This window comes from Artibeus jamaicensis, unplaced genomic scaffold (genome assembly GCF_021234435.1).
Source record: "Artibeus jamaicensis isolate MK-2021 breed Jamaican fruit bat unplaced genomic scaffold, CSHL_Jam_final contig_585, whole genome shotgun sequence".
NCBI classification, from domain to species: domain Eukaryota; kingdom Metazoa; phylum Chordata; class Mammalia; order Chiroptera; family Phyllostomidae; genus Artibeus; species Artibeus jamaicensis.
Window position 1 is genome coordinate 3,740,264 of NW_026521894.1, and position 23,875 is coordinate 3,764,138.

At 45.6% G+C, this 23,875-nt stretch overlaps 1 long non-coding RNA gene and 1 other non-coding gene across 5 annotated transcripts; both read right to left on the reverse strand.

The window, feature by feature from the left end:
* Window positions 1–526: 526 nt before the first annotated feature.
* LOC119056540 (uncharacterized) lies at window positions 527–23,875 on the reverse strand. 4 transcript variants are annotated; one of them, XR_005083898.2, is made up of 3 exons: window positions 23,761–23,875; window positions 8,231–8,360; window positions 527–2,006 (listed from the first exon to the last, which is right to left on the reverse strand). It is a non-coding gene; the product is annotated as an uncharacterized LOC119056540 (long non-coding RNA). The 4 variants fall into 4 exon arrangements; XR_008392508.1 differs by lacking the exon at window positions 23,761–23,875 and adding an exon at window positions 11,434–11,776; XR_008392506.1 differs by lacking the exon at window positions 23,761–23,875 and adding an exon at window positions 11,387–11,776.
* Window positions 5,537–5,666, reverse strand: LOC119056541 (small nucleolar RNA SNORA38). The gene has a single exon (XR_005083899.2). It is a non-coding gene; the product is annotated as a small nucleolar RNA SNORA38 (small nucleolar RNA).

A 23,875-nucleotide genomic window follows, 5' to 3' on the forward strand; every position in this document is an offset into this window, starting at 1 on the left:
ACAGGGCAGGCCCAGGCAAGCACTATTCGCTCATGCCTGCCCATCAAAGTCACTTTCTGACCTGGCTCTTCTACCTCTCAGCCCCTTCTCCTATGTACCAGTCTGTCATCTGAGGGCGAATGGAGAACAGCGAGGCTGCTTCCCAGCTCTGGGGTGCTGCTCACCCTCTCCCCAAACAGCTAAGCCCACCAGTGTTTGTGGAGCACCTCCTCTCTGTCAAACAAGCCACAGCTATCAAGGGGATCTAAAAGGGCTTTGTTGGCAGGCAAACTGAGATGCAAGCTCTGGTCCTAGAGCTTGCTAGGTGTGTATCTTTGTACAGTTACTACCCTTTCTGATTTCAGTAACCTCCTCTGTACAAAAGAGAAAATAATGGGTACCTCACATGATTGTTCTGAGGCTCAAATGAAATGATATTTATAAATCACCCAGTGCAAGCTGTGGCACACACCAGACAGTCAGTAAATGTTTAGCTCCAACCTCTTTAATAATATAATTATTGTTAATTGAACATACCAGTCTCAGATATGAGTACTCTATCTACATCATCTCGTGCAATATCATCATAAACCTATCAGGCAACAATCTTCATTTCCTCACACAGGACAAATAGCTCACTCAAGCTCACACAGGCAGAAAGTGGTAGAGCCAAGACTCGAGCCTTCCGATCCCAAACACCAGGCTTTCTGATCTTCATAGCATGGGCTCCCTCCTGCTTTTCCGCACATCAGAAATGAGCTGATAGCAGTGAATGGAGCAACTGGGAAACACCAGATCCTGGAACCAGGAGCAGGTGCAGGAAGGAAGCCCTGCCCAAGATCCACGGCTACAGATCTTGAGGTGGAAGGGAAGGAGCACCGTAGCTCAAAATGCAATCCCACAAACTGATGGAGTCTCTACCAGCTTGGTTGGGGGATAGGCCACAAGGGGACCAGGAGTCCACCTGGCCAAGGGCACAGGTGAGGAACTGGTCAATTGACACTCAGGCCCTGTATGGTCAATGTTAGGGAGGTGTGCTGGTCAGATACCTTACTATTCAAAGAGTGGTTCCAGGACCAGCAGCATCACCTGTGAGCTTATTAGAGATGCAGAACCTCAGACCCTCCCAGTCCAACTGAATACCAATCTGATGCTAAGCAGTGTTCACAGTGTTCCATATGCACATGAAAGTTTGAGAAGCGCTGGGTCAGGAAGAAACTAGTCCTCAGCCACTACACTGGGGAAAGCACAGAGTCATCGTTCTCCACCTTGGCTGGATACTGAGCTTTTAAAAGTCACAATGCCAGGGCCAACCCAGATAACTTAAGTCAGAGTCTGTGACACCTACAGGATGCAGGTATCAGTGTTTTAAAACTTCCCAAATGGGCATGAGAGTATGGTTGTTAAGAGGAAGAAATCTGGAGTCAGGTTCCAATTATGATATTTACTAACCATGTAACCTTGGGCACGTCACCTCATGACTCTGAGCTCCAAAGTCCTCAACTTCAGAGCAGTGACAATAACAATATCCAGTGCATGGGGCTGTTTGTAAGGGTCTGTGATTCAGGAACCGCGAATGTCCTCTCAAACCATACAGTGCTATCGTGGTGGTACCTCCTCATTTTGCTTTTCATGTCACAGTTTCCCTGCAGCTCAAAACCAAAGGAAGTGAGGCCTCAATTCTTGTGGTTTTGTCATTTAATTTAATCCTGATTCATCCTCACGGAGTCCCTAGAAGGCACAAAAGACCATCCACTGGATTTACCTCACTCGGTGCTCACTGAGTCCCCCACCTACCCTGGTAGGTGACTCACTGAGGGGAGAGGAGAAAGGGCAACCAGGTCCGACCTCCCAGGCTTACAGTCCAACCAACCAGTCAGCACTTTTAGCTCCAAAGTCTTGTCCAGGATGTGCACAGACATACTCATCATGTGGGCTGGGGTCAAGAGTGCTACTTCAGTCTCCACATGAAGTCTCTTCCTTGCAGCCAGATCAGGATGAGTCAACTGCAAACTAAGACAGAAGTTCTGCTAGAAAGAACAGGAAAAGATCTGTGTTCAAGCACGAGATATCAGGTGGGTAAGGATCAGGTCCCGAATTTTATGCTTAACCCCAGCTCTGCCTCAAACTTACCTATGCCATTAGATGAGTTGTTTGATATTCTTTCTCAGTTCCGACCTCTCCTCCTTAGTCATGCTACAAATCTCTACTAACCATTGGAATATTGTTGGAAAGTTATGAATAGTCCATCCAATGTCAATTGATAAAGATGTCTTATATTTAGAGATATTGGATTATACATAAAGCACTTGATAGATAGTAAACAAAGTGCTATTGTTCCCATTTTATAAATTTAAAACTGAGATTGGGGTCCACTGATAAAACTGTCCAAAGTCTTGAAGAATTATGTAAAGGGCAGCGTCAAGAATAAAACCTAGCCCTGATCAGTGTGGCTCAGTGGGTTGGGCGTCATCCCCCAAAGTGAAAGGTCTCTAGTTCAGTTCCCAGTCAGGGCACATGCCTGGGTTGTGGGTTCCATCCCTGGGCGGGGCACATATGAGAGGCAACCAACTGATGTTTCTCTCCCTCTCTTTCTCCCTCCCTTCCCCTCTCTCTAAAAAATAAATAAATAAAGTTTTTTTTTCAAAGGATAAAATCCAGGACTTCTGGCTCCTAGGCCAATACTGTCCCACACTGCTCACTTTGGCTATATTCCACTAAATGTATCCATGAGAAACATGTTTCCATGTCTACCTCCAAAAGAAAAAAACACCATGGCGGCAAGTGTGCCCTGTCCAGTTGTGACTGGGCCTACTGTAGAATCAAAGGGACAGTTTAGTTTCCACATAAAGTCTCTGCCAAAAAGTAGGTTTGCAAAATATGGATTTCATATCAAAGAGTCTGTCTGATTAGAGAAAAGTGGAACGCCAAGGAGAATGTAATGGGAGATGACTGGAGATGCAGATGTGCAGACTTATAAATTATTCAGCAACTCCTCAGAAGAGCACCCCACTGCCCCCAGCTTACTGGGGAGACTGGTGCTCTATTCCACCCAAGTAACTCAAGGCCGAAAGGAGGGTCATGGCCAGGTACTCCGTCTCCACTCAGGACAGGACCTAACGGGCTTTATTCCAAAGACTGAGAACAGTAATCCCTTTAGCAAGTCTGCCCAGGCCATGGTGAGCATCTTTCTCTGAGAACTGCCTCCCACTCCTTATGTGGAACCAGCAGTCTGATTGTATCACATACATGTCCTCACTCCTCCAAGGAGAGGCATCCAGCCACCTGAACCGGGTTGACTGAAAGGAGAAGAGGAAAACTCAGGAGCTAAGAGGCATCCATTTTACCCCATGATCAAAGGAACAAAGTCCTGACCAGGACACATGTGTATCCTGACCAGGCCTTCGTCTACAACTAATGTCTCTTTCAGAGGGAGCAGAGGATGGGCGTAAATGAACGGTTTGGGTTCCTAACAGCTTCCGAGCTCCAAGTCCCAACTTTTAAAAAGCCCACTGTCCTTTGATTCCATAAGCTACTCCAACATCCCAATATATTCTTTCTTCTTTCTCTCTTCTTTCTTTCTCTCTTCTTTCTTTCTCTCTCTTCTACTCCTTTACCCACCCACCCCTACCCTCACTGGCTATAGTTAGTTTGTTATTAACAACCCAAAAAACCTTGACTAAGACCCCAAGTAAGAAAAATTACCCACCATTTGATGTTTGCTGGGCACAGCTACATGCTACCAAAACAAGTCTCACTCTTGCCTCCTCCAAAGGTCCACGCAGTGGAATTTGGAAAAGTACCTAAAGACAACTTTGGACCCAGTGGATGCTTCATGAAGTGGTTTAAGGCAAACAGATTATAATGAATAAGTAAACTGAGCTAATCCCTAGACCTAATTTTTAAAAATAAAATAAAATCAGGTCCACTTAGGGTTTAAAATGGCACCTGAGGAACTGTCTCCAAACCACTCCTTAATTTATTTATCACATAGAAAACAGGCAAAAATTCACAACAACATGAAAAATGAAGATTAACCAACGATCAGGTACCAAGACCGACCGGGGAGGAATTTCTATCACATAAATAAAGCTAATGCAGCTGAGTTACACAGAGACAGACAATCTACGCCTTTTGCGACAATCCCCAAAGGCTTTTGTGACAAAGCCTTTGTGAAACAGAGTAGCCCATCCACCGGAAAAATGATAGGAAGACTTTGCCTTGCTCCCACTTTCTACCCCCAGCTCAGAGACCCAGGACCAAAGCGAACAAACACCTGGCTCTCTACGGTGGGTGCTACTCTTTTGCCTGTTATTTCGTGGCCAGAGAACTATTCTGTGTCCTCCAACCTACCTATATCCACTCACAGAATGCAATTCCTGGAAAAGCATGGAGCGGGAAGTAGAAGAGGACTAGAAATGGCACATTATAGTTTGAAAGATATTTTTTCCACACATGATGCTTCATAGGCAGCACAGAGGCAGTTGGTCCTAAAGAGTGAGATTTCACACACTCCATCAGTTCTGAATGATAGAGAACAGGCAAGAGATCCCACATTAGTTCAGCGAGCTACACAAGATGAATCACATCAATTCTGGGCACTGTCGAGGAACTATGCACCTCAACTGGCCCTCCAGCTAAAGACCTAAGGACTACGACAGTGAGGAAAATGAAGGACAATCCACACTCCTCTCTGTTAGCAGCATCAAGTCCCCATAGAGTTCTACTTGCATAAAAGGTAAGTAAAGTGAGGGGAGTGGCAGGCATGGGATGGGGGGACCCTCATGGGGTCTATAGAAAAGCAATGCCACATACTAGAAATAGAATATTACCCAGAAAACTAAAATAAAGAGCATGCCTCTGAAAACAATAGAAACCAGAAGGAAATTGACATCTACAATATAAAAAACATCACATGGCCCTATGAAGTTGAAACGGAAAACTCTATGGAAAAGAAGCTGAGATAAACTGATACCAGGGTAAACTTCAAAAACTGCCACCTGGGATAACATCTTAGGATTTCACAGAAATGTAATGGGTGAGAGCTCCTTCATTTATGCTAAGCCTAATCGTGATTCTTTTAAAATAAATAATGAAACAGACTTTTAGGTCATAAGAGACAGAAGCTAGTTTAATCAGTGGAGTTTTCATCTAACTGACAAAATATAAACAGAGTCATGGATGCATGGAACAGATTGATAGCTGTCAGAGAGAAATGGTACTGAATGAAAGAAAGGGAAGGGATTAGCCAAAGAACATATATATATGCATGACCCACAGACTGTGTCATGACCAGAGGGAAGAGGAGGTGGGCGCTGGGTGGAGGTGGGCAAAGTGGGGGGAAATTAAGACATCTGTAATAGTGTCAATAATAAAAATAAATAAGGGAAGTTTTTAAAAAATAGTTTATCTAAAACAAACATTAAACAATATTCAGTTATTATCCACCCAGGTAACAACTCCTTGCTTTTGAGAGTTCTTCTTTTATCAAATGTCTAAGCAAAAGAACACTCCACACCCCACTGAGAAAGATGGTGTTCTGAAACTTTTTTTTCCTCTATGTGGGATGGTTGATCTTGAGCCTGCTGAGAGTAAGCTGGCCCTAGACCTCTCCAGCCCACACTTCTGTGCCTCCAGTTCTTACGTGTCCAAAGACAGGGAACCACGGACACGTCTTCATAAGAGGATTCCTGAAACTTTTTTGACAGAGATGAGGGGAATGTTAAAATCCAATAATAACTAGCATTGTGCTAAATGAAATAAGCCAGTCAGAGAAAAACAATTACCATATGATTTCACTCATATGCAGAATCTAATGAACAAACTAAACAAAAAAAATAGAGACTCATAGACAGAGAGTGGGCTGTCAGTTCTGGAGAGGGTTGAGTGGGTGGGTGGAGGGATTGAGCAAAAAAGAAAGAGAAAGAGTTCATGGACATGGAAAATAGCATGGTGATTATGGGGGGAGGGTAGAGGAGGAAAAGGGTATGGGGGGATAAATGGTAATGGAAAAATAAAATAAAAATGTGAAAAAATCCAATAGTAACTTTATTATCTCATTTGAGATTGTTTCATTGCCCAAATTACCCTGTTTTATGTACAGTAAACAATTATGAAGTCAAAATTCAGGGACTTCCAGCCAAGATGGAGGCACAGGTAGAAACATTTTGTTTCCTCACACAACCAAAAGAAGGGCAACAACAAATTTGAAGTAAAAAAATAACCAGAACTTGAAGAAAATTGAACTGAATGGAAGTCTGACAACCAAAGAGTTAAAGAAGAAACATTCATCCAGACCAGTAGGAGAGGTGGAGATGGGTGACCAGTTGGAGAAGACTCATGGCAAGAGGGCAGCAGGAAGACCAGCGTGGGTGAGGCAGTGACTGGTGGAGCAGGCGAGTTGGTGGCCAGTGGAAGAGGTAGTCCTATATCTGCATGCAGATACACCAGGAGGAACAGTTGGGGAGGGAGACAAACTGCACAACCCAGGGTTCTAGTACAGGGAAATAAAGCCTCAAAACCTCTAAATGAAAAAAACCTGTGAGGGTGCCAGTGGTGGAAGAAACTCCCAGCCTCACAGGCGAGTTCATTAGAGACACCCACAGGGTCCTAGAACGTACACAAACCTACCCACCCAGGAATCAGCAGCAGAAGGGCCCAGTTTGCTTGTGGGTAGTGGAGGAAGTGACTGAAAGCTGTCAGAGAGCAGAGCAAGTGGCATTGTTCCCTCTCAGACCCCTCCCCATATGCAGCACCACAATGCAGTGACCTGACAGGGTTGCCCCTCTCTGGTGAATACCTAAGGCTCTGCCCCTTGCTACATAACAGGTGTGCTAAGACAAAAAAAAAAATATATGACCCAAATGAAAGAACAGATCAAAGCTCCAGAAAAAATACAACTTAGTGATAAAGAGATAGCCAACCTATCAAATGCACAGTTCAAAATACTGGCAATCAGGGTCCTTACAGAAATGGTTGAGTATTGTTGCAAAATAGAGGAAAAGTGAAGGCTATGCAAAGTGAAATAAAGGAAAATGTACAGGGAACCAACAGTGAAGGAAAGAAAACCAGAACTCAAATTAATGATTTGGAACAAAATAAAGATATAAACATCCAACTGGAACAGAATGAAGAAACAAGAATTCCAAAAAATGAGGCAAGGCTTAGGAACCTCCAGGACATCTTTAAACGTTCAGACATCTGAATCACATGGGTGCCAGAGGGAGAAAAGGAAGAGAAAAAATAAAAACTTATTTGAAAACACAATGAAGGACAACTTCCCCAATCTGCCAAAGGAAATAGACTTCTAGGAAGTCCTGGAAGCTCAGAGAGTCCAAAAAAATTGGATGTAAGGAAGCACACATCATCATTAAATCACCAAGTCTGAAGATAAGGAGAGAATCTTAAAAGCAGCAAGAGAAAAGGAGACAGTCACTTACTGTCTCCCACAAGACTACCAGCCGATTTCTCAAAAGAAACCTCACAGGCAAGAAGAGGCTGGAAAGAAGTATTCAAAGTCATGAAAGGCAAGGACCTACATCCGAGATTACTCTATCCAGAAAAACTATCATTTAGAATGGAAGAGCAGATACAGTGCTTCCAAGATAAGTTCAAGTTCGAAGAATTCATCATCACTAAGCCCTTATTATATGAAATGTTAAAGGGACTTTTCTAAGAAAAAGAATATAAAAATATGAACAGTAAAATGACAACAAACTCACAACTATCAACAACAGAACCTTAAAAAAATAAAAATGATAGCGAAGTCAGCAAACAAGTAGAACAGGAACAGATTCACAGAAATAGAGATCCCATGGAGAATTATCAGCAGGGAGGGGAGATAATGGGGAAAAGGTACCGGGAAGAAGAAGCATAAATGGTAGGTACAAAATAGACAGGGGGAGGTTAGGAATAGTATGGGAAACAGAGAAGCCAAAGAACTTATGTGTATGACCCATGGACATGAACTAAGGTGGGGGGAATGATGGTGGGATGAAGGGTATGGGGCAGAGGGGAATAAAAGGGAGGAAAAAAGTAGGAGGACTGTAACAGCATAATCAACAAAATATAATTTCTATAAAAGAAAATTTAAGGCAGTTCTCATAGATATTTTATAAGCATTTGTGAAAATCTTTTAGAAAAGATACATAATGATTTAAGAATGTGTTATTACAGTAATTTCAGCTGCTGTATAAATACACCCAACACTTGTATATTGGAGGAAATACAAAGAAGTTGATCTGTCACTTACAAAGCAGCCCAAGGCAAATGTTCCCAAGAGCCAAGAACAGCTCTTCACCATTGGGCACCCAGGGTAACCAGAGTTCTGCCATCTTCATCATGTGGCCTCCAAGGCTGCTGTTGTCATTTCCTGGCACTCACTAGAATGGGGGCAAAAGAGAATCAAGGAGAGCTCATTAAATGGTGTTTTGGGGAAGTCTTGTAAGTCACAGACATCACTTGGATTCATATTCCATCGATAAGAACTCATTTACTGGGTAAATATCAAGTGGCTTCAGAACTATAAAGAATAATTCTGGTCTCCCAGAAAACAGAAAGGAAGCTGGTTTTGATTTTTTTTAATTTCCAAGAAGATAAAATTATTAAACAATAATTAAAAGCCATATGTAGGAGCAATAAGTGAGTGGAATTACACGGCAGAAAATCAAATAAGTAATTATTTGATAGAAAACTTGAGAAACACTTTCAAAATGCAGAGAACAAGAGCAAAGAACTGAACCTATCATGTTCTACCTCTTCAAAGAGGTCTGAGTTAAGTCTCACGGTCGGTGGCATCTTACAATGATTGTGGCCCAGGGAGCTGTCACGGCCAGGTTGTCAAGTCCTGGGTGTGGGGGAACCTGGTCTCAGCTGTTCCTGTTGTGAGCACTTAATTGAGTTACATACATTGTTGTGATTACATGTAAGTTTAATTGCCATTTAAAATGTCTTTTGAAAGATTACACTGTGATTTGGCATTGAAACAAGAAGTTACTGTGTATGCAGAAAGGCGTGGAATTAGAGCAGCAGGATGTAATTTGATATTACTGAAGCAAGTATCTGCTATTGGAGCAGTGACTGAAATTCCTTTTTTTTTAAAAAAAAAAAAAGCGAGTACTTTAGCAAAGGGAAAAGGAAAAGAAAGTTATCCTTAAATAGAAGCTGTGTTTCTTTTGTAACTGAGATGCATGCAAAAAGGATTGTCCTCACACACCAAACAACGCAGCTGAAGTCAGAGGAAACTGCCAAATCTCTCAAAAATAGATAATATATTTAAAAACAAGAAAAAATCTGATGTGAGCTATATACCAATTTCACAGAACTCTAATTGTGGCATCAGAGCATAGTTTAATTGGAAGCAATTTTTCTTCCTTATACATAAAATAATAGTGTTTCTTACATACAGTCAATATTGTCTTAGATTCAATAAAGCACAGTAATTAAAAAAGAAGATGACAGCTATAAAAGATGAGGACTAGAGATTCAGTGTAAGTATTATGTTTCTGAAGAAGAGTCCAGAATGATCACAAGACAAGCAATCACTGAAGATATAATTAAAGAAAACTTTCAAAAAACAAGTGGGAAGAAGGGAATCTGAGACGAATAAAATGGGCTCATTAAGTTCCAGGTAAAAGTAACTAAGAGAGACTCACACCCAGAAATATCTTCACAGGTTTTTAGATTTAAACAAATAAAAACATGTTTTATACATTCAGACTAACAGAGAGAGATGGACTGTCCATAAGGAAATACAAACGAGGCTGACCTTGGTCTTCCCTCTTCCACATCCACAGCAGTATCTACCAGACTTGATGTGCAGAAGATTTAGACTCAAGTGCTTTACTGACAGATAAGCTTTGGCTTTTGAGAGCAAACAACAGAAAGAGCTCAAAATGTCTGCCGCTCACGTATTATTCATTTAAAAATACAGTTCAACTGCCCAAGTGGTGATTTTAAATTATGAGCTCAAGAATGGAAAGGTCAAAATATACAACGACTAGCAATGAGCACTGGAACCAATCGGACTTAGAGATAGGTATCAAATAATTGTTTAAATACAGTTACAAGACAGACATGTGTCAACAAATACTCTAGAACCAGGAGACATACATCAAAAAATAATGTAATAAAACCCAGATCCCAAACTCATATTTAATTAATCAACTTTCAGGTAAGAAGGGGGAACACAGGGAAATAAAAGTATACAAAAGTCTTCATCCCAGAGAGTTGTGAGCTTTAAAATACCATTTTATTTTTTACTTTACTGATTAGAGAAATATTGGCTGATGTTCATAACATTATTTAGAAACCCATTACATACCACAGTAGATTGCTGACTTTAAAAAGATAAATAAAACTTCATCCCTGTCTGAAGGAATTTAGTCTGAAGACCTCTAGCCAACACACAGGATAGATTTTAATTTGTTGCAAGAATAAACACGTTAAATTCCTTGAAGAAACCCAGGGAGGATCAGTGTTCAAATAATGCTTAGATCTTACTGCATACCAGTGTTTTCTATCCCTTCTTCTGAAAAACTCCTACAGTCTGGTGGGGAAGGATGCAGGGTTCTTGTTTACAGGCTGGCCTTGTTCAGCCGCATCACTGGGGTGGCCAAGGAAGAAAGACTCAAACATTGGGATTCCCGGATAGCTCTCCCTGGTGACCTGTCACACACACAGCCCGAGGCTGGGGGTCAGTGCACACGCCAGGGTTTCCTCTGCACTCTTTCAGTTAACGCTCACACCAGCCATTCAAGAAAGTTCCATTTTCCACTTTTACAGATGAGAAAATAAGCTCAGAACTATTGTTTCCCAAAATTACACAGCCAGTAAACGGGTGGCAGAACGGGATCTCCAAGCCAGGAATTTCTGGCTCAAAAGTTCATCACACCATACCATTTCCCTAATTCAAAGGGACAAGGGAGAAGGAAAGGGCCTGAAGAGACTAATTTTATGATTTATTAAGGTATTGATATAGGTGCTTCCCCTTTTACAAAATAATGATGCTGCAATGCACTCAACTAATGACACTGTGGTGGTCCCTCTCTCACAGAACCGTCCGAGGACATTTCCAGGGAGCGCCCTGGTCCCCGAGGCTTGACTAGCAAGTACCAGTTAATGCGCTGTCTGTCCTCTTTGTTTCTTGAGCTAACCTTTCTCTCACCAGGAAGGAAGATTAGATTAAATCATTGCTTTACCCTAAAAAGTTCAAGGTCTAATGCATTGCTCCTTCCCAGGACCTTAAAGAGGGGAAAGTACTTAAAGAAATGCATCTTCAATACAATTCTAGACACCGCCAAGGGAGTTTGCATTCCACCGCTACCCTCATTCCACCCCACCTCCATCACAGCGTATCCACACAATGGTTCACGCGTGTACAGAAGACCTTGGCTCATGTTGGTGTTACCTAACTCACTGTCTTGCTCCCCCATAAATCCCGTGTAGAGAACAAACCAGGGCGCAGCTCCCAGACCAGCCGATCCCTGGAAGGCGTCTGTCTTCGCGCCCCGCGGCTCCTTTCTGCTTCAGGAGCAGCTCGCCTTCCCCGCCCGGGGCTCTGCGGCCGCTGGCGGGCCGCTGCTGCCACCTCTTGGCCTCCTCTCTCCAGCTGCGCTCAGCCGTCTCCCGCTCCCACCTCCCACCCCAAAACCCTCCCCGGGAGTCTGGGGTCTGTGCACCCTCGGCCTGCCCGGGGAACTACGTGATCACTGGGCCCGAGAGGGTGAGGACTCTCCCCGCAGGGGCTTCCTTTCGGGCCACTCCCGCTGCGCACCGAGAATGGACGTGGCCGCGAGGGCGCCGGCGGGAGCCGCTCCCCCCACCCACTGGGAGGTCCCGGAACGTCACAGTTACTCCAGCCACGGCCCGCCGGCCCCGCCCCGGACGCCAGAGAACAACCAGGCCCCCCGAATCTGGGCCCTTCCAGCTGCCTGAAGGAACGAGGGTTAGAGCAGAGGTTTTTTTAACTGATTCCTACGTCGGATCCACTGAATTAGAATCTCCAGGGCAAGGACGGGAAACTATTTTTGCCAAGTTCCTCAGGTGATCCTAAAGGTGAGATAGGCAGCGACCCACCCAGTTAGAAAATCTACAGGATCTTTAATGTTATCCGCACACACACAACACTCCTGAGGCTGAGAGAAGACAAAGCACCAGTATCGGGCGGCGCTCGGAATGAGAAAGGCGGCACTGAGAACTCACCACCCGGCCCAGGGATGGCTTTCCAGCCTTCTCGTTCCGAACGCCATTAGTTAGTTGCTCCATAATTTTTTGCACAGCCTCCTAGGCCAAACGATATACCTACGGGTTCTATTTATTAAAGCCCGAATAATGTAATCAGCATTTATGTCCTAACAACTGAATACCTATTAGAAAAAAATAAACATATAAATTGGGGGAATATTTTTATTTTATTCTTAAATAACTACGACGACTTACTAATGGGATGTGGGCTGGTTGGGCACCGCACAGCATCTCAAACCTTGGAATCAGATTAGACACCACCACCCTCCTTTCCTATTCTATACTGATTTTCCCAAGGCACTTGATGTTTATCAGCAACCACCACAAAGCCAGCTTCCCAAAGATATGATGTCATTGAAAAGCATGCAAGGCAATCTAATGGTGAAACTGCAAACTATCCTGAATGACTTACAGTTTTCTTGGAATCAGACAGATGTCAAGAGTTGCCTTCAACAGTTAAAATGTCCTTTGGAGCCCCTGCGACTTCACTGCAGGCCCCAGGGACACCTCGGCACGAGGATGAGAATGTGTGTGGACTTAGGCTGCATTCACATCTCATCTCAAACCACATTCCTCAGGGTTCCAGCTGCAACGACCTCCTTCTTCCCTTGCATGTGTCGGCTGCTCTCCCTGTGCAACACGGTTCCTCCGTGCTGGTCCCTCCACCTTAAACTTCCTTCTCCTTCTTCCTCCTCCAGGTCCTGGCAGAGCAGACTTCTCAGCCTTCAGGTTTCCATTCATATATCGCCGCACGTCATGAAGCCTACTGGAGCCTCCCACAAAATCATTCTCTTAGATCAGCCGTTTGCTCCGTTTGCTTGTCTTTGTACCTCTTATCACTATCCAAAATTATCCTCTTTATTTATCTATTGGTTTACTTATTTTTGTAGCTATTGGGATGTTAGCTTTCCAAAAGCAGGGAATTTTGTTCATTACTGTTTCCACGGAAGCCAGAACAATGCTTAGCGATAAGTATCAATCAATAACAGTTGAACAAATGAATGCAGCTACCACCCCAACCCAGAGCAATAAAGGTATGCAGAAGGTGCTTTACCTGTGTTAATCCCTTTGCTTTTTCACATCAACTGTTTAGAAAGTGATATGATTAACCCCATTAACTGATCAGGAACTTAAGATTCATTCGGAGAAGTTAAGCATTCGAGACTGCACAGCTAAAGTGGCAGAGCTAAGATTCAAATTCAGGTGTACCTGACTCCAAGGCTGCTTTTCATAAAACCACATTGCCTTCCCTGGACTCTCATTATCTGCTCAGAAAAGCCGAGGCAGTGGCCAAGTCAAGAAATGGAGCCTGGGTATAATTCCCAAAGTCTTTGGAGAGAAAATGGCCAGCCTGGACTTCACTTCCCAGAGGCACAGCCACACACCTCCAGCAGACACCAGCAGAGGTTTCCTGGGCGCTCTGAGTCCTCCAGCCAGGCACACAGAGGTCTCTCGACAATGTATCTCCTGGCCTGGACTGTGTTCCGCTGTAAACGTAATGACACCTGCAACTGGTGGCTGCCTCGCACTGCCAAGTTCCTGTTGGTCACCCCCACGGGTGGCCTGGAACACGCAAGACTGCAATCAAGGATCTGATGAACACACGGTGCCTGATGCACCTCACACTCAGCACTGCGCTGGGCACTAAGGGGCCCACATTTTAGACGGTCCTTGAATGAAGCAAGGATTATCAGGGCACACCTGTCTGCAGTCTCTGGGGAACTTTAGGTACTCATGAGACCCTGGGAGGAACTGTGAGGGGGATACACAGGCCAGACTTTGGGTGTCTGGACACTGAGTTTGAGATCCTCCTGTGGGGAGAGGGCCCTTCTCCTTCATTCTCATTTGGGTTATAAAGTCAAGGGACCTGTGCTTTGTCATTTCCCCCTCTTTTTATGGTTTGCTTTTACCGTGTTACTGTTAACCTGGTGGGCCAGGCAGGAAGACAATCCACCCTTCCTCTCCTCATCTTTGCGTTCCCTTCGCCTGGCCCAGCTAACCCCTGCTCTAGGGAGCCTGTCTTAGCCCCAGAGACTGGGCTAGGTGCCTCGCCTCTGTGCTCAAAATATCCCACGTATAACTGAATTCTGCTACTGACCACACTGCATCGTAACTACCTTTGTGTACATCTGTCTCCCCGACCAAACTGTGAGCTGTTTTGAGGTGGGAGTTCTGACTTAGTCACTGCTGTCTCTTCAGCACCATGCCTGGCACATAGTAGGTGTCTACTAAATATTTGTGGTGAATCAGTTACTGAATTGCCAGACCACATGCTCTGATGTGTGCTTGGGAGTGTACGATCACCACAATTCTAGTTTCTGTGCTATCACATCACAGGGTCTTCGAAAATGCCTTGGAGGTCATTTAGCCCAATACGTGTCCTGAGGTCCCTGCACTAGTAGCATGGACTGTTAAAATGACAAATGGCAAGAAAATGACACCCTGGGCAGGACTTGGCCACAGGCTACTGTCACTTCTTAAGGCTCTGAGCCTGCCTCACCGACTGTTTGGAAGGAACTGTTCGTGCCTCAACTTCACTACCCCGTGCTCTGGGTGCGACCCCAGGGCGCCCCTGAGCTCCGCGTCAAGTTGCCGCCATGAGCGTCCCTCATGGGCCTATCACCTCCACCTGCAGCTGCAACCCCAGCATCCCTTACAGCAAAACTAGTTCTCCACAAAAATTGTCAGAAAAGCAGGTAACGTGAGACTGGGGTGCTGAGAAAACAGCAACAGGCCAGAACAGAGGGGGTGGCTCCTGACAGCCAAGTTTCTAACGGCCTGCCCTGGGAAGCCGGCACCCAGACTCCTGGGGACCAGGGCTCTGGCCATGAGGCTCAGCCCCTGATGCTTTATCTCAGGAAAGCATGGCACCCCTTTCATCATGGGCTGGAAGCCTGACTGGGATGGGCACTGCCTGTGGAGACCCCTGAAACCACAGTGAGGGAAAAAGGCTCAGGAGCAAAGCAGTCTCCCCACTGCCCACAGAGGAACAGAACCTTCGCTGCAGCAGGACTCAGGCAAGAGAGAGAACACGCATTTAGGGAACAGGTGGCCACTAACAGCTGACAGGCAAGGTCACGGGAGCCGGGGACAGAGTGAGCACAGGACAGAAGAGACAGGTGAGCTGAAACAGAGGTTGAGAATTCAGGGGAAAAATGTATTTTTATTTTTTAATTTTTACTGTTATTATACTAGAGAAAATAAAGAATGAGATTTCACAATCGGATTTTACCATTGATGAGAATCACAAGAGCGTGAGGGACCCGTTTAGAAGTTGGGAGGGAATATGAAATTCTAACCATCGCTGGTAGCTACAAGGCCAAATCACATTCACCTTTAAGCCCCAAACCTGAGCACCTAAGGCTGAGGTTCTGGTGTCCAAGCAATCTGTCACCGTGTCCTGCAGCTGTGTCTGACAGGAGCCATGGCTGTCTCCCAGGCCCCTGAAGTGGAAGCCCTCCCACTCTGGCCTTCCCATCAGGCCACGGCTGTTACCCTCCCCCGGGCCACCCCCACCACTGCCACGCTGGCCCCGCCCTGCTCTGACTCCTCCTTCCAGACCCACCCTCCTCCCCTGGGCCTGAGACCCACTACAATTACCAAGAACTTTCTGCAGGTACAGAAGGGACCTACATAGGTCCCAGTGTGGCCCAAGACCCCTTCCCCACCTGCCTCCCTCATTCTCACACACTGTCACAGGACCAAGGGTCGTGCACCTCCACCACCAGAAACACAGCAGGCATCTCTGTGCGTTGGACTCTTAGTCTGCAGTGCTGCCTCACCACATTCTAAGTCCCACCCCCCTGTTACAGAACAGCAGTCAGGGTCCTGCTGCCGCTCCAGCCCTCCAGGCAAAGTTCCAGAGGCAAAGGTTTGTGATAAAGGAATGTGTCTTTATTCAAAAGCTTCACAATTTTTGGAATAACAGCTTTCCACATACATTAGTCACTTAAGCCTATCAATTAACACTAAACTCTTTAACTCTTAGTTCTTTTATAATTCCCCCTGTTAGTTTTAATTATCTTATTTCCATGGGGTTGGTTTACAAACTAAAACAACATAAGACACAAAAACTACACAATTTTGGAAGAATGGCAGGCTTCTGCCTCAGAGCCCGTGAGGAACCAGGCCACAAGGAAGCTGGCCCCACACCACCTACCCTCCCTCCTAGAAAATGGTCTGCCGCAAAATTGGTCCCTGGTGGCAAAAAGGTTGGGGACTGCTGCTCTAGAACACCCAAAGAATAAACTGCCACCCTCTGCCAGGCCAGCCCGATCCGAGGCTGCGACTGGAACTCCTTCCCATACAATACACAGTGAGCTTTGCAGGCAGCTGCAGCGTGGTCATCCAGGCATCGTCGAGAGAGAAGAGCCCAAGAGCCAGAGCGCCGGAGCCCATCTGACAGCCTGAGAGTGCTTCTTTTATTCTGAATCTTCTTCCCTGGCTGGTGTAGCTCAGTGGATTGAGTGCTGGCCTGCAAACCAAAGGGTCACTATTTTGATTCCCCGTCGGGGCACATGCCTGATTTATGGGTCAGGTCCCCAGTAGGGGGCACACAAGAGGCAACCACACATTGATGTTTCTCTCCCTTTCTTTCTCCTTCCCTTCCCCTCTCTCAAAATTTTTAAGGTGCCTTTAAATCTTCTCACCCATAGTTCCACGGGCTCTAGAGGCATAATTCAGTATCTCAGCCAATCCTGTCCTAGACTGGTTACCGTTGCCTCAGCAAACTCCTCCTATGGTCCCCCTCTACTCCTCCCCAGTGATCTGATCAGATTTCTCTGTATCATCCCAAAACCAATATACACCCTGGATTGCCCCCTTCCGTGCCCTTCTCTTCCTGGGGACGCCCCTGCCCCCCACCCTGCAGTCCCAAGGAGCTTGGGCAGTACCTTTTTCAAAGCCTAGCTGACACTGTTCCTAAAAAAGCCTCGTGTGGGAGAAGCCGAAAGCTCAGCTCACTGAGTTGAAAAGGCTCAGTCCACATTCCTTTTAGTGACTGTTCAATAAAGCTTAAACTTGGGGGCCAATCCCACCAAAGTTTCCTTTCACGTATAGATGCCGGTGGATTCTTTCCTCAGAACTACCTGGTGGAAAATGTGAGCCCTTGAGCTTCATTACGCAAGTCCACGTGGGCTCGCCCTGCGGTTCTGTCCAGGCCACCCCGGGCACTTGGTCACACGCAGTCCCTCGTCCCATCCACTTCCACACCTCTGCACAGCTGTCTTCTGCCTGGCGTCTTCACAGCTCAGTCCAAACACTGGCTCTGGGGACTGAACACACAGACCCAGGCATGCTCTGCCCACCCCCCCCCATGCCTGCCCGATCCGCAGCAGGCGTTCCGAAAGCTTCTTGACTGGAAGGGGGATTGAAAAGGGGACCGGGAATAAATTTCCTCGAGAGCCACCAAAATCTGTCTTCTCCTTTTGTAGGAATAGAATTGCAGCTGGGCACTGACTGCCAGGAAGGGACTACATTTCTCGGTGCCCTTTGCTTCCATGGGACTAAGTTTTCATCATTGGACACTGAGCAAAAGAGACATGTGTCACTTAAAACACCTCCATGTTCTTTCTGGATCCAGGCATTAGTCAGTAGTTCCAATGCCCTAGGGCATGAGGCTGGATTCCTGAATGACCAGGTGGAATAAATGCGCTCATCTGCTCACCACAGACTGCTAATGAGAGGAACAAACCTCCTTTGGGGCCACACCCACTGTGGAGCTCTTTAAGCCACTGTATTCTCAGGTGTTCTTCTTACCACAGCTTGGCTTCTCACCCTAACTAATAACAGGAGCAGGCAATTTCCTGGTATCAGTCATACCTGGTTTCGGCTCACAACAATGATGTCCTCTAAGGATCAACTGAACACAAACTGGTGGGGCAGAGCGTACTGAGCACTCCCAGGGAGTAGCTACAGTCAGTGCCTTCCCAGTAACCCTGCCACCACCACCTGAGACAAGCATGGCCTCGCTCTTCTCTCCAACAGTTACCCACCTCTTTTCCTCCTGCCTCTCGCTTCACCTTTCCCCTGCCCTTTGAGGCACAACAGAGGACCCAAGAGAAACGGACACATACTCAGTAGCAACACTAACCAGCCAAGTGCTCTTGGCAGAGTCACCTGCCTTCTCAGGACACCTTCGCCCTCCTCTCCAGTGAAGGGCTGGATCGGACCAGGACTGCTCATTAGAATTGCCCAGGGAGCTTTTAAAAATCGAGATGCTGAGTCTCATGCCAGACCATTTTAAACCAAACTTTGGTGGGGCAGGAAGTCTCTAATGGCAGCATTACATTCAGTCTTCAGGTTGACCCCACCACACCCTAGGGCCTAGTGGTTCTGATCACAGGGCAGCCCAGCCTTCAGTGGACTTTGTGTCTTTGATAGCCCCACACCTAGGCAGTAGTAGTTGCCGCACATAGTAGATGCTCACTTTTCCTTCTGAGAGGTTGCTGTCGTTTTAAATAAAACTCCATGTTTCCCGCATTTGATTTCAGAATGTATAAATGGAACTTTCTCTAAGAAGAAGGAAAAACACTAAATCCAGTCACTTTTTACTCCTATGGGGTCTCCAACAGATTGGTGCAGGAGAAAGAACATGAGCTTTCCATCCCAGCTCTTCCTCTCCCTTGCTGTGTGTTTTGGGCAAGTGACTTATTGACCCCACCTCTAACCAATGTGGCCACTTCAACTACAAAGTAAAGAGCATCCTGGAGTAATGAAATATCCACCTTGCAGCATCCCTGGCTGAACTTCTGAGCCCAGTTTCCTTAGCTATAAAATGGGAGCAAAGATCATCATGACACAGATTTGATGCAAAAATAGAAACAGTGTATGTCAAATAGCATAGCACCGAGCATGTGGGAAGTGCTCAATAAATGTTCATTTTCTCCCACTTCCCCCTAAAAGTTCTCTGTACCCTCATACCCATGCATTTGTGTCCTGTGAATGGGGAGAACCACTGTTCCACAGCCACATGAGATCCTTGCAAGGACACCTCCAGATGTGAGGCCAGTGAGAGGCAGGCAAGGCTCGGCGTGGTCCTGGCAAGGCAGCCACCAATACAGCAAGTTTTGCGTTGCCCAGTTCTGAGGCCTCCTTTCACCTCCAAGTCATCACGGGCTTGTCTGTTCACTGTAAAAGTTTTCTGGAAGATGTCAGTGAAGTGTCTTGGGACAGTGTTATCTTTTTGTAAATTTGATCAAATTTGTTCTGTCAACCAGTGGCAGGGTGCCACCTCCACCCCCTCTCTCATCTGCCCTAATGTGACATTGTCTCTCATCAGCCAACCAATCATCCTGCCCACAAAGTAAGTCCTAATGGAACCCATCCCAGGGACACGCAATGTGAATAGGAAACACAGCAGGAGAGATGGAGAAGATGAATTCCACCAGGAGATGTCCTGAAGCTTCCACTCCCTGGGAGCTGCAGGCCCCCTGCAATGCAGACCAAACCACCCAGCTCCCTACAAGGGTTCCCACGTACAGCAGCTACTTATGAGCTCCCACGTGGACAGTCCTACCCTGTGCCCTTCTAAAGCAACCTGCCTGCTCCAAAGGCATCCCCAGGGCCTTCTTTTTTGTATCACACTCTCCCCTGTCCAGATCATCGCAACAGGAAGCAGCCCCACACACGGCCAATTAGTGGGCTGGCCAGACACTTTTAATGTGGCCTAACATTAAAAAACAAGGGGGTGGTGTGGCATCAATTAGATTTTGTCTCAGGAAACAGAACTGAAAAATGCCTTCCTCCCCAAATAAGTCCATTGGTGGCAAGCACCAACACTTAAATATCTTGAGGTGAAGAGAGAAGAAAGGTGCCAGAGGGACCACGATGACATAAGGATAAATCAGAATTATGAATAAGCGGAAGCTATGATGCAGAGCGAAGGCAAACGTGGAATACCAGCAAGGGAGCTGGTCAGCAGCACGTAAAGAATGGAGACCTACAGAGAGAAGGCAGGTCACTTTATTGGGAACAACTAGAACAAGGACCTCAGGCTCCTGCTCTAGTGTGACCTCTGTGAACAGTTTTCCTCCCCCGATGTGCCACTGTTCTTATGACTTCCTCCTCAAATCCTCTCCACTGGCATGAAAAAGTCTGTTTGCTGCAACTAAAAGAACTCCAGTAAGACAGTTCGCAAGTGGAGAGAAAATCATGAAAGGAGCCAATTAATAAGGGAACCACCTAAAGAAAGAACAACTATTCTGGAGTTTCTCAGAATAAGACTAATTAACACATGTATAACCATTTGCAAATTTTGGCTTGGAAAATTTATGAGAAACATGGAAATTGAAGCCAAGCTCGCTCTCTCTTTCTCTCTCTCTCTCTCTCTCTCTCTCTCTCTCTCTCTCTCTCTCTCTCTCTCTCTCTCCAGTCGCTGTTGCAAAATCAATTCAGTTTCATCAGAAACTGATGAATAAATGTTCATCAGAAAGCCGGACGGGAGCTTTGCAATCTACACCTCTCCCACCCACATCTCAATGAATCGTCTTTTTTTTTTAATTGAGTTTATTGGGGTGACCTTCTTCAGCTGTGAAGAAATCCTGGCGCAAAGAGCAAAGGGAGAAAAACATCTTAAAATAAGCCCTAGTGGCCACTAGAGGGAGGTGCTTCCTTGTGCAGCACGGTCGCAGCCGGTTACCCACCAGGGAGGATTCCTTAGCAGAGAGCAGAAGATGCGGGGTAAACGGTTCCCTTTTTCCTCATAGAGACGTGAGGAAGCACCACCCTCTCGGGAACCAAATGAGGTCTTTCCCTGCCTTGGTTGAAACAAAGCTGTGTATCACAAAATTCACGTTTTCACCCAGAATTCACACAGAACCTAGCAGCAGGACTGGATGCGGAGGTGGAAAGAGGGAGCCAGGAGAACTCCAATGCTGCATCAAAGATCGGAGAGAACACAGGGCACACCTACTCAGTGCTGCCCTGAGTGGCAGAATAGGGCCCATGAGTGAGAGCTATAGGGACAACTTAGCTGCTCAATACAAGAAAGGACTCCTTGCAAACAGAGCTCTCCAGCCATGAAGTAGGTTGCTAGACAGAGAACTAATCAAACTGACCGTGACCATATTCTGGGTGTGGTGTAGATGGGATGCCTGTACTGAATGGGAGGCGGGTCTCATGATCTCTGAGATAGCTTCTAACCCTTGAGTCCACAGGAAGGAGAGAAGTGGTCATGTTCCCCTGCCCTCTGGGAGGACCTTTACCAGCCATACCACTAGAAGCCACCAGGGGGTTGTTCTGGAAGAAGCCTTACCGCTGAGGTTTTCAGGCCAAGGCTTGAGAGCTAAATGCCCACCCTGGACTAAAACCTGTTAGGTCAGATTAGCACAACGGATCTGGCTTTGTTGCATCCCAGCTGCTCCAAACATATTGCAAAGGCAAATAAAATATAAAAAGGGAAAACCAAAAGATAGAATACCTCCAATCACCAGCCACCAGCATAAGAACTGTTTCCAGACCAGAGGTTCAGGGGGCCAAGAGGAGCAACTCTAGACAGGGGAAATTGAACACATAGAAAGAAAAAAATCCCAAATCATCCAATTCCAAATAAGCCTGTAAATTCAAACTTACAAAAACACGTGAAGAAATCAAATGCTAAGCATAACAGACAAAAACATTAGCAATCTGAACATGAAGCAATCCAGTGAAATCAGTTTTAGGAAGCAGCAAAATAAACATACAGAAGTACATTGAGAATGTTCCAGATGTCTGCCACACAAACAAAGTCAATGGTCAAGCAGTGCATGCAGCTGGCTCACTGGAGCAGCACCCACCAGGTGCTCACAGAGAGGAGCAGGAGGGCATGCGGAGGTCTCCTAGGGCAGCACAGAGAGGTCCAGCAGAGCCAGACATCAGAGGGACCATGACTCTCAGACTGAGGAGCCTCGAAACTATTGGCTAGATATGTATCAGTTTCTTCCTCAGACAACCAGACATCCCACTTACTGTGGGATGTGACCACAGTATGTATGATGTGGCAGAAACTGAGATCGCTGTCCTTGGTGGGAGATAGCACCAGTATTCCCTGATGAGATCAAGGCTGAGGTCCAAGCTTGGGAGTTGCAGGTATATGACTTAGCAAACTGGTGACGGGGACCCATGGTTGGGGAAATACCAGCTCCTATCCAGCCAGGCATAATGAGCCACAGGGCTGGCACCTGACCCTTGCTGTTGATCAGGAATGATTGTCATAAAGACTGGGCCAGATCTTATGGATCCCTGCAGGAGTCTTTTCCTGGGAGGTTCGGGAGGAAATTTAGGAGAATTAAGATGTTATTGGTGACTCCAGTGGTTTGAGGTCCAGGCTTAAAGGAGTCCCTCTCTTGAGAACTATGTCCTCAAATGCAGACTAGTGTAGTAGAAAAAGCATTGGCCCCAGAAATGTGACACCTGTGAATAATTTATGTATAACATTAGGCGAGTCACGTTCTCTCTCAGTGCCTCAGTTTCCTGAACTATAAAAGGAAGCTAAACAAATGACCCTTAAGGTCTCATAATTCTAACATAGATGACTTGGTAATTCATTCCTTTAATTCTTTTTTTTTCTTTAATTTTTTTTTTGTGTTATTGATTCTAGACAGAGGGGAAGAGAGGGAGAAAGAGAAGAAGAGAAACATCAATGTGGGAGAGAAGCAATGGTTGGTTGCCTCTTGCATGTGTCCTGACTGGGATTCAAACCCATGACCTTACAGTTTGCAGGACAATGCCCAATCAACTGAGCCACACCAGTCACGGCAATTCCTCTATTTTTTCATATAAGCCCAGGACCATTTCTTTTCTATGGACTTTGTTTCTGATTAATATTAATATCATTTTGTAGTGTTCACTGTAGAAAATTTGACAAAAGGAAAAAACCCAAAAAAGGAAAAATATCACTACAATATCACTAGCCAGAAACAAATGGCTAATGTTTTGCTGTAATCTCTACCGGTCTTTCTTTTACTGTGCAAATATACTTGTCTCTTTTTTTCTTACAGAAATTGGGTAATAATACCCACTACTAACGGAGCATGTAACACACATCAGGCTGAGAACAAGGAGCTCTGCATGCATGTGGCCAACCCCCGCAGGGCGGACAGCCAGGCCCCCATCTGGCGTTCAGAAGAGAACACCAAATGCCAAAAACTCCCAGAATTCCAGAATTTCTATCAGACTAGCTTTCTGAGCTGGTTTTATGTGATTCTTTTTTCACTTATTTCATGTTTAACATTTTTCCGTTTTTCAGATGCTTTTCTACCATGCTATCAAAGTTCCTTCATAGTCCCTTACTGTTAGCATTTAAGTTACTTCTCATTTTCACTATCATGAACAATGCCGTGATTATCTTCTTTCCATGTATGTAACTCTTCCCACTGAGCCATAACTACTTCCTTAGTGTGAGTTCAGAGAGGGTGAGTGTCTAGGTCAAAGAATGCATGTGTTCTTGAGGCCGTTAAAAAACAGCGCCAGGTTGCCTTCCCCCACATTGAGTGATTAGTCCCACTTTAACAGTTTATAAAAGTCCCATTTACCTGTAATCTTGTTAATGTGGGGAATTACCTTAATTTTATTCATCTTTGCTGATGTTGTCAGTGAAATTTCTTGTCAGTAAAGTTGAACCTCTTTCTGATGCTATTGACCATTATGTGATTCATTGTAGTAAGCATCTCTTATG